Consider the following 10,645-nt stretch of genomic DNA (forward strand, 5'->3'; position numbering starts at 1 on the left):
TTCATCACTGTCCAAAAAAAATTTTTTTTATATACCTTATTTTGTATAGTTTACAAAGCGTTCGTATAAACACGGCTTAGTAATTATTTTCCCGTCTCACTCGGTCAGCTGTTCTATTTATTATTTTTTAGTGGTAAACTAACGTTTATAAAACAAAGTTTTTATGCGTAGCACAAAGGATAATAAACTATTATGCGCAATAATTAGTCGCCTGCAATATCAATATAATTTGAAAATATCTCCCGAGTAAAAATAAATGCCGCCGACGGGAATTGAACCCGCGCCTTCTGATGTCTGGTCAGACGCTCTGGACCACTGAGCCACGTCGGCTTATTTCCAACACGCCAAATAATTCAATATATACTCCTACTTCAACCAACAATTACTGCCAAAAGATAAAAGTTAAGTTTCCTTTATTTTTTTCTGACTTCGTTCACTAAAAAGTGTTTGAAGGAAAGGTTACAAGAAATGAAATATTATTTTTCTTCTAATACATCATTTTATGTATATAACTTCGGGATGTAATGTTACATGATTGACAGTACAACGTTTCGAGGTACTTTTCCTCTCAATTAATTGTATTTCTCATTTGGAAACAAAATAATTTTATGGAAAAATATTTTTGTATGGGAAATTACAATGGAATTTAGAGTTAATTTTAGAGTTATTTGTCATTTTTACTTTCACTATTATGTAGAACCACCTCACTCTAAGTTTCCGCACTTTACCCCCCGGACACCCTGTATTAGTATGTTTATTTTATTGGTGTTCTAAAAAAATGTCATTTGGTACTGATCCTCTGGCTTAGGCTGATCACGGAAACCAGTCATTCTTTACTGTAAAACAATCCTATCCGAAATTGTGACGTTTAGGATTACTTTACATGCGAAATTTCAACAAACACTCAAAAATTAAATACATAAAGTAAGAACCGAAGACAATTTTGAATTTATAACTGTAGCCAATACCTACACAGGATAGCTTTGAATTTATAACTGTAGCAAATACATACATTGGTTAGCTTTGAATGGATAACTGAAGCAAATACCTACACAGCTTTATACTAAAAAACAAGTCAATACAATTATATTACAATTACATTGTCATTTTGGAAAATTTTAGATTGACAATTTTACTCGAAAATAGATACATTTTTCATAAATATTTCAAGCAAGTGTATATAAAAATTGATATGACCCTACTGAACTCAAAAATTTAAAATATTAACATTTAGAAGAGTTTTACACAAGATCAAGACCATTTGTCTCTTTTTCTGAAATTGTTATTAATTGCATGAATGCCAAAAATCGTTTGCTCTACAACAAACTGTGCATATTTATTTTTATAAATATCAACAAACTTACTACACACTGCTCTGTAACTACTTTCATAGTAACTTCTACTTATTTTGTACTCTTGGTATTATATACAATTATTGAACTCCTTTGTACAACAGAACTCTATATGCTATCTTGTATTGTACGTTCTTATATCGATCATAGTCAGTTTATTATGTTATGTAATACACGCTTATTATTGTACTCCTGAACAACTTACCTATAACAATGGAAAAGCCTTCAAGGCAAAAATAGATTTATTAAAACGCATCCTTTTGAATAAACAAACAACACAAAAATATCCGGAAAGGTGTAGTAGGCTAGATCGAAAGGTTGCTGGTTCAAAAGTAAAGAAAAAACAAGTACAAATTGCGTTCAAGAATGGGAAATTCATTTCATATCGCCTTGGATGGAAAAAGCACCATTCCGAATTTAAATGTTTTGTAATCAGATAAAATGGCTTGGCAAATCCTAGTATTCCTGTTCCCTTTTCCAAGTATAGTAATTTTGTCATGGTAAGAGATTATTAATACTATAAGGTAAGTATGTAATTATTAAAAATGTATTTTAATAGAATCTTTTATAGGTATTTATAAAATAATATAACATAATATCCATATAATGTATGTATCTACAGGATGTTCACTCGAGCGATGGAGATTTCCGGGTGTTCGGCGTTCATCCAAATATTAATGTGAAAACGTGTGAATTACTTACTGCGGTTTAAAGCCAATCAATACACCAAATAACACATCTGCCCTGATGATGGGCACTGCAATGCTGTCCGAAACGTTGGCTAAAGAATGAGTTAGCGCAACATGGCATAACACCCCAAAAACAAATAACAAAAATACACCTAGATTTCACATTCCATCCGATATTTTCACGATGTATACAAACATTTCAAAAAATGTTTAAATTTATAATTTATACAAAATTTGGGTTGCTATCGCTCGAATAGCTTGGAGACGTGTATAATTTTCTTAAACCAATGGTCCCTGGCAATATTTAAAGTAAAAAAATAAATGAGACATTTTAGATCGTTTTTGTTTTTCAATAACAAACAACAACAAAAAAATTCTTTAACATTTCGTCACTGGCCACTCATCCCAGTAACCGCCCTCACCTAAACTGTCTAATATCTACTGATTTAATTTTTTTAGTTTTTTTTTAGGTCACTGTAGACCAAAAATTTGAGTATCGCACAAGAGTCCCAACTCTTCTCCGTTTGCTCCGGCAGTAGAACATATTTGCAGATAGAGTGCTTTATGACGGGTAGGTAAGTATGTTGATTTAATTTTGTCCGTTTCCGCTAGTGATAATTCCACTGTTTGAAGTCTCACTCCGGTGCACGGACTGATTGTACTTTAGCGTCCACAATGGAAACAATTTATGATAAAGTTGTCGGTTGGCGGCCGTCGGTGGTCGGCACACATCGCTCTCTTCAATTTCGTTAATTCGCGTCACGTGACAAGTTGGCATAAAATTTCTGAAATTGAAGTTGGATTTACACAAAATGGCCCTCGACTGCACAATGGCCGTGTTTTATTCGCCATTAGCTATAATTTGCCGAGATACGTATCTCATGGGCAATTTCTGACACGGGTATTATACGAATTCTCGACTCTTGGAAGAATTTCCCCAAATTCTATTAAACTTACAAACGCGTAAACGGAGGATAATAACCCCGCATTAGTGCGAGGCTTTCACCAACAAATTTGTGTTAATTTGAGGGCCGCGAAATTAACATGTCGTGTTTGCGGGAACATTTTTACCCTTGGTAAATTAATTCGTGTTTTACTTTAATGACATAATCAAAAAAGATGTTATTTTTAAATACAACATAAATCGATTTTTACAATCAGTGGATAAATCGTCTAAATAGAACCCGCATGTTAGATAAGTTACCAACTATAATTGAAATGATGTTTTAACTACACAAATTCCGAGAAAAAAACAATTTTTTCTTTGTTGCTGGATAAACAGGGGGATTGGAACGCCACGTCAGACCCTGTCTTGACATAGGTACACGCTTTTTGTCATGAAAATTTACATTCATATTTGTGTATTATTTAATTTGCAGTGATATTTTTCCAGCGATTTCTTTCTCTCCGACTTCGTATTCAGTTCACCTCCGCGTCGTATAATCTCTTGATACAGCTTAATCCGTTCATTCGCTCCATGTGTCAAATGTTATTTATATATTATATTAATCTACTTGCCATTTAATTGGACGAATGTAACTATAGAAAAATCTACAGGGAAATCCATCGGTACCTTATGAAGTATATGAGAAGGAGAAAAACATCACTTTATAAATATGAAGTTTAGACGAAAGTTTGTGTGGGTCGATTTTGTGTTAATGCATTACTCTTTTTCATAAAGGGTTTAGTACCTAGCGCTTTGATAAAGCATTTTCGGAAAATGCTTTAGCTGTGATGTGCGAGTATAATACGCCATTCAATGGAAGACTCCTGCACAGCCTATGCATTTGACTTCGAGTCTGGAGAGAAGAAGTAACCCATTCGACTCCGGTCTGGATGGATTTCTGGTAAATGTTACAGATTGTTAGGCGCATTAATAACTATGTCTTTCTTCCGACTAGCTAAAATAAGGCTTTACTTGAATAAAAAAAAGCTAATAACAAAATTAATGCAGCGGCAAATTCTCGAATGAACCGTTTTTTACATCCCTTCAGTGATATTTTCCTTAACTCTAACATCGACATTTTTTCGTTCTCACCGACCACATTTAAAAAGATCTTCATATAAACTTTTCAATGCGCTAAACAAATAGTTTCGCCTCTATATGCCACCACTTCTCACATCTACAAACACACTTTACACTACACATGTTACTTGGTAATGACTTAATGTAACTACCACAAATGAGAAATTACGAGGAAACGTGTTACTGATACCCACGCGGAAATATGTAGTGTTGTATTACTTATATTGTAACATAGTACTGTTTTGTTTCTAAAATATAAGTAATAACTTGATACAAAAACCTTAAAGCTCTTAAAATAATCACACAATGTTTTGGCAGCCACATCCAAAATGGCATAAATCAGCATTTCGGCAAACTCCAAATGAGTGATTGAGATAGAAAATAGCAAAGGAACTGTGTAAATAGCGCGCGCTGCGGTATATCTGTAGTCTATATAGCAGCTACAGTTGGCTCACGGATCCTTAACAAAAGCCAATTAAGCACTTTCCTCTCGCCCTGTCTTGAATTAGCGCTCTGACAGCGATGAGACTGGACGAGCTGGATCGTGCAGCTGAGGGGTGGATAACTATTATCTTTTTTATAGTTGGAAAAAATATTTATTTTTTGTTATTATATCAAGAAGTCCTCTCTCTAAAAATTTGCTTCTTAAGAAAATTGAAATATTTTCCTGGTTAATTCAAAAATGATTTATTTTTTCCGCCTTCCGAGAAAATAATTTTAAGATAATGTATTTCAGCAAATATTTTTGTTTGATAAAGAAAACTCCAAAATATTAATATAACTTTTTGTTGAATATTGCGAGTTCACTAGTTTATTAATATTTAAATTTATCGCTACCGTGAATCAAAAAAACTGTTTGGAAGGCAACTTTGCTGAAAAATGTACTACTAACTATTATAAGAACGGCGGAATAAATTAATTTAAAATTTTAACTGAAAATGTAAGAATTGCTATTTATTTATTGAGTTACTTTAAATTGCATTTTTGTATATAAACCAATATGCACGTGGTAACATTTCATTATTTTTTAAATAATATTTTACAGTACGCATAACAAATAGAATTCTACGCCATTGTTTATATCTATCTTTTGAAATAGTGTAAATTTACCATGTGTAGAGATCATGTTTAATTTTTTTATTTAGTATTTCAACTATCAATTTAACAGAATAACCGTTATAAAATGCTTTTTGTTTTATAAAATATATTGTTTTAGGGTTATATGCTATTTGTTTTTTCGGGTCTTAAAAAACTTCACACAGGATATAAAGCATCGCAAATAAATAATTCATATTTTTAGAAATTAGAAAACATATTAATATAAAAGCAGATATAATAAACAAGATTTAAAAAAAAACTCTCTTTTAAATATTTTCCCACTCAACTGGTCTTTTCCGTCTAACGATATTGTAATTCCTAATTATGATAAACCCCGCCCACTCTAACCTCTCCCCCCTCCTTCCACTTCTTCTTTCCAATTGTTATATATATTTAATTTTTGACTTCGGAGTATACTTACTCCTGATGAGGTGAACTTCGTTCATGAAACATGTAGTGGTTGTATATAATAAAGTGATGTAAACAAAGTTATTTGTGATTGAAATAAAGTTTAATAAGATTACATTATACTATCTATTTCCGTTGTATATCAATGCATATTGTACGCAATAAAATGTTAACATTTTAGAATGTTTATACTTGCAGTGAGATTGTTAATACAATGATACGTAATCTCATTTATACTGTTCCCAAAATTGTATTGGTTAGTAATAATATTATTTCAAAAATTGATTTAATTGAATTGAAAAACCAAACAAATTCCATTTAAATTTTTAAATATCGATAATCTTTTGTGGTTGCGAAATATAAAAACAGCTTCAAATTTTATTTTATTGTTTTTCAAATTTTTTTTAATGACGTTACCCTTCTCTAAAAGTGGCATGATTGTTTGCAAAACAAGTTGTCTTAAAATTAAATCAAATTGTTGTACATTTTTCAATCTTTGTGTTTATTTTTAATACCTCTGCATAACATGAAGTGACAATGTTATATATCGCGGACGTTATATCGGGGTTAAATTTACTTCGAATGCAGTTTACAACTTTGAAAATTCACACTACAAAGACTGGCAAACAAACATTAATAAATAATTCCGTTTTGCACCCCTGTCGGATGCAGCCCGTAAGCCTTGTACACTGTACAGTATATTCTACCCCCTACCCGCCTACTACCTACCTCTATACTGCTATACAGCCTCCCGTACATGGTTCCACCGCACAGCGTCCAAAGACTAGACTGCGTTGGACCACGGGAGGCTTAGACCCTAGTTAAGTGAGTCGATTACCCAAAACTGATGAACGTTGAACTTTGATGCAGTACCTACCGAGGTACAATAAATATATACATTCTAGAGCAGACCCATGAAAAATCACGGGATAGTCATATAAGCGTAATTGTGTACTAATATCTCATCGAAAAGTATTCTACGCAGTAAGCAGGGACACTATTCGGCAGTTTCCGGTCGTTCGGCGTTAAAACGTTGAGTGATAAATTTGACCAATTTAAATTTTTAAAATTGTGTAAAAAGTGTCTCAATTAAACGTAATACATCAATGGGTATAATCTGGATTCCCGACAAATCAGTTCCTATTATCAAAATGGCAATTCAAATAATTTTCTGTTAAAATATCATATTATAGGCAGGTACTTTATCGCTTGTCTGGATTTTCCAAAAAACAAAGACTTACAATTCAAAGCCAAATATCAAGAGTTCACAGAAATTGAGTTGCAGACAGATACACAACTCCAAATTAGTAGTTTTAATATGCAAATATTAGTAAAATTATAATAATTCTATTGAGTCGTCGATTTGCGAAACTCGCTACGGAATTTTTTTGAAATCTGTAGATGTCACGAAAAACTTTTGGGAACACTTTGAATATAAAAAGAATGTACCTTTTGCACTAAACATCAACATAATTGTACATTATTCTTTCGGAAAAATATTATTATCTTACTAATTTTCATTTTACTTTTTGTGAATGTATCAAAACTAGCTGATATTTCCAGGGGTTTCGTAAGTCGACGACTCAATTATTTATGAAAATATTAACTGAGGTAAAGTGATGACAATTTTTATAATGAAACGCAATCTTTATGTTTTAGACCCAAGCTTATTCCAAAATGATATAATATTAAAATATAATTAAATGAATCAGAAGATGTTAAATAATGTAGAAGTATGTTAAATAATGTTTTGAGAGTTGAACAACAAATAGAGTGGGTAAAACGGTCTGCTCGAAATTGAAATGATTCAATAGAAATCTTACAGAGGGCACATACTCTTCGGACATACTTGATATGGATTAGGTTTTATAATAAAAATAATGTTTGTTTATTTCAGCTGATCAGAGCGGTGACTGCAATACTCTATCTGCCATATATAGCGTACATCTAAATAAATTACTTGATATTCAGTTGTAAGTTAAATAAAATAAAATATGACATACTTAGCACTTACACTACGATGGCTTAAGGGAAATTTTCCATCTTTGATGTAGGGGCGCGCGATCTACCACTGGGCGACGGCCTGGACAAGAGTGTTTTACGATCTCCGGTAGCGCTAACTCGTCCTGGCTACTCTAAGAAGACAAATTCATAAATATTTTATCTTTTACTCCTACTTTCATAGTGTAATTCGTTTTATAGATACCACTATTTTTATTCAGATTCATGGTAGCAGTGAACGTTGTACAATAAATAATCAAAGTTGTAATGTTAACGAAAAAACAAAAAAATTTGAGGTTATAATAAGACCGTACATATATTTTTTCATATCTTATTATGATATATTATATATCATAATATATTATATATCTTTTTATGACTCACCTTTACCGAGAATGTGCCGTTATTTTAACGAGACATATAAAAGTCATTCCATTGATTTGTCAATGTCATCATTGGTCACCTTCAAATCAAACGTAAACAAGACTTAAAGCTACCTATCGTGTTGATCTAAAAAATAATTACTGTTACTGTTATGAAATGTATATGTAAGTGTATGTATGTGTGTATACATGTATGCATGTAGGTGCATACATGTACATTATTCTTTACTTACAGTGTTGTGTTCATCAATGTTGTGTTTGTCTGTAATTAGTGATAGTATCAACCAAGTTTAATTAATGTAATTGTATTTCGAGAGCTTTGATATGAATCACTGTTGACAAACCTAAGAGAAAAAAAAAATATATATCTTTTTTTGCATTAGCTCCACACAAACGGCTATGTCATCTTTGGGGATGCTATGTGGAGGGTCTTCTTTATGAAATGAAAAAGATGAATTTCTGTGAAAGAAAAATATATGAAGGGTGGGTAGGAATCTGAGGGGCCAGTGTGTTCAGGAGTGACAGACGTCCGAAATCATCACTCCCTCAGCGGTGCAAGGCGGTGTTGGGAGAAAGACCTGTTGGAGAGGTCAAAAGATTTCCCTCAACCAGTCTCTCCCGATCTGGCCCGGTCAAACCTCACCCCAAGAACCAGGGTACTCTTGCTAAGTCACCAAATGTAGCCAATCACTTGGGGTGACCAATGTCAGAGGTATTGGTTATCCAATAAATGGTTTCCAGGACGGCCCGAATTGACAACAAAAGAAAAATATTGACTGTACAATTTTAAACACCGGAACGCTTGAATTTGTGTATATTGGGGGTTTTGAGAAAGAAGGTCATTTGTGGGATAGAAGACTAATATATAGACTAATATTTAATCTGACGAGTAAACTCTACATAATGTCAATGTCTGTGATTCCTTTGGATATTCTTTCATCGTATCATAATAAAGAATGCCCGGCTTTCGAGGGATCTTCCTGAATACATCGTCTCATACATATAATTTTATCTTCTGTTATTCGGACATCCTTGAATTCTATACCATTTGCCCCTGCATCATATATTCTCATTACACGCCTCTCTTCGCTCTTTCGCTCCAAATGTTTAAGCCAACTAAGCGTCCCTTTCTTAATCTTATCCATTTACAACAGCCCTACATATTTACTATATGGTTAATCATTATGTATTCTTAATTAGGTTAGGTACACTTCTGATCATAACTAACTAACTAACATCACTTTTAATCACGTTTTATTTAATTCCTTTGTAAGGAGTAGACTTGAAAGTGGGTCGGTGATTTGGAGTCCACACCAGGTAAAGTATTCTCTCATGTTGGAGAGAGTTCAGAAGAAATTCTTGAGATTCCTCTACATGAGGAAGTATGGCTACTACCCGTGGCTCTATCCCACTGACTTTCTTTTGGGTATGCTCGGAATGAACTATCTACGGGTCAGGAGAGATGTGCGCATTGTTACACATTTCTTTAGACTGATTCGTGGATGGTTTGAAAACTCGGTCATCATGGAGAGCATTCATTTCTATGTTCCCGATGGTTATCTACGTCACCAACAACATAGACTATTTTATCTCCCAGCCTGCAGAACTAATTTGCTAATGGTCATGCCTGTGGGGAGAGCAATTTTGCTGTTGAACAGAATCAATTCGGATACCGACATGTTTTGCATCAATAAATCCTTTAAAAGCCAAGCTCTATTATCACTGGTATAGTTGATATACACACTGTAAATATTAATCTTATAATTCTTATTATAAAATTATTTTAAAAACGAATTGAAATTAACAATTTTGTAATGTTTTTTAAATTCATAAACGAAATTGAATTGAATTGAAATTGAATTGAATCACGCCGTTTCCCAGCAGAGGGGTTGGCAGAGAGGACGGACCGCCAAACAACTCAGTCTTTCCTCATTCAAATTCGTTCATTGTTTCATACATACTCTTCTGTTATTTTGACCCTTTACATAGTCAGAATTATGTATTTGGTTCACCGTGTCTTCCTCGAGCGTCACCGATTTCTCTTACCATTCATATTCGCGTCATATATATCCCCCTTAGAATCCTTTCTTCGTTCATTCGCTCAACATGTCCGAACCACCTAAGTGTCCCTTTTTTATATACGCAAGGTACACGCGAGTACTGCTAATTTATTAAAAATCTTCAAATCATTGCGCTGCCTTAGTGCTTGTATGTTCAATAGACCATTTAGCAAATTTTACAGGAGACGTTTTTTTTTGTTTTTACAGGCAAATTCTAAAAATTTCTCAATTTTGGTCATTTCGTTTTATACATATGTGTAACAGGAAATGTTTTAAGATCATTTTTTGAAGATTGAAGCTATAATGAGCCCATATTATGACTTTAAAGGTGGACGTTGAACATGGCTTGAAAATGATGAATGATTATTTTGGTTATTGAACATATCGTCTGGAGATTGAACAATTCTGCTCCCATATGTTTGAGATATTTTTTGTTCAATTAGCCAATTAGTGGTAAATTGTATATACAGGGTGATTGTCAGATTTCAAACACTTTACTTTTATCTTAGGTAGTAGTTGACTTAAAGTATTACTTTAAAATATACAAAAAGCGTCCTTGAGGTGATTTTTCACAAAAACTGCTCTATATAAATCATCCAAATATTATGTAAGTTTGAAAACAACGTAC

General features: G+C 33.0%; 1 non-coding gene across 1 annotated transcript; it reads right to left on the reverse strand.

Annotated features, from left to right (window-relative positions):
• Nucleotides 1–257: 257 nt before the first annotated feature.
• On the reverse strand, nucleotides 258–330 carry TRNAS-AGA (transfer RNA serine (anticodon AGA)). Its single transcript has one exon. It is a non-coding gene; the product is annotated as a tRNA-Ser (tRNA).
• Nucleotides 331–10,645: the final 10,315 nt, after the last annotated feature.

Source organism: Hesperophylax consimilis, chromosome 5 (genome assembly GCF_061612785.1).
Source record: "Hesperophylax consimilis isolate HC1 chromosome 5, BYU_Hcon_1.0, whole genome shotgun sequence".
Lineage (NCBI taxonomy): Eukaryota > Metazoa > Arthropoda > Insecta > Trichoptera > Limnephilidae > Hesperophylax > Hesperophylax consimilis.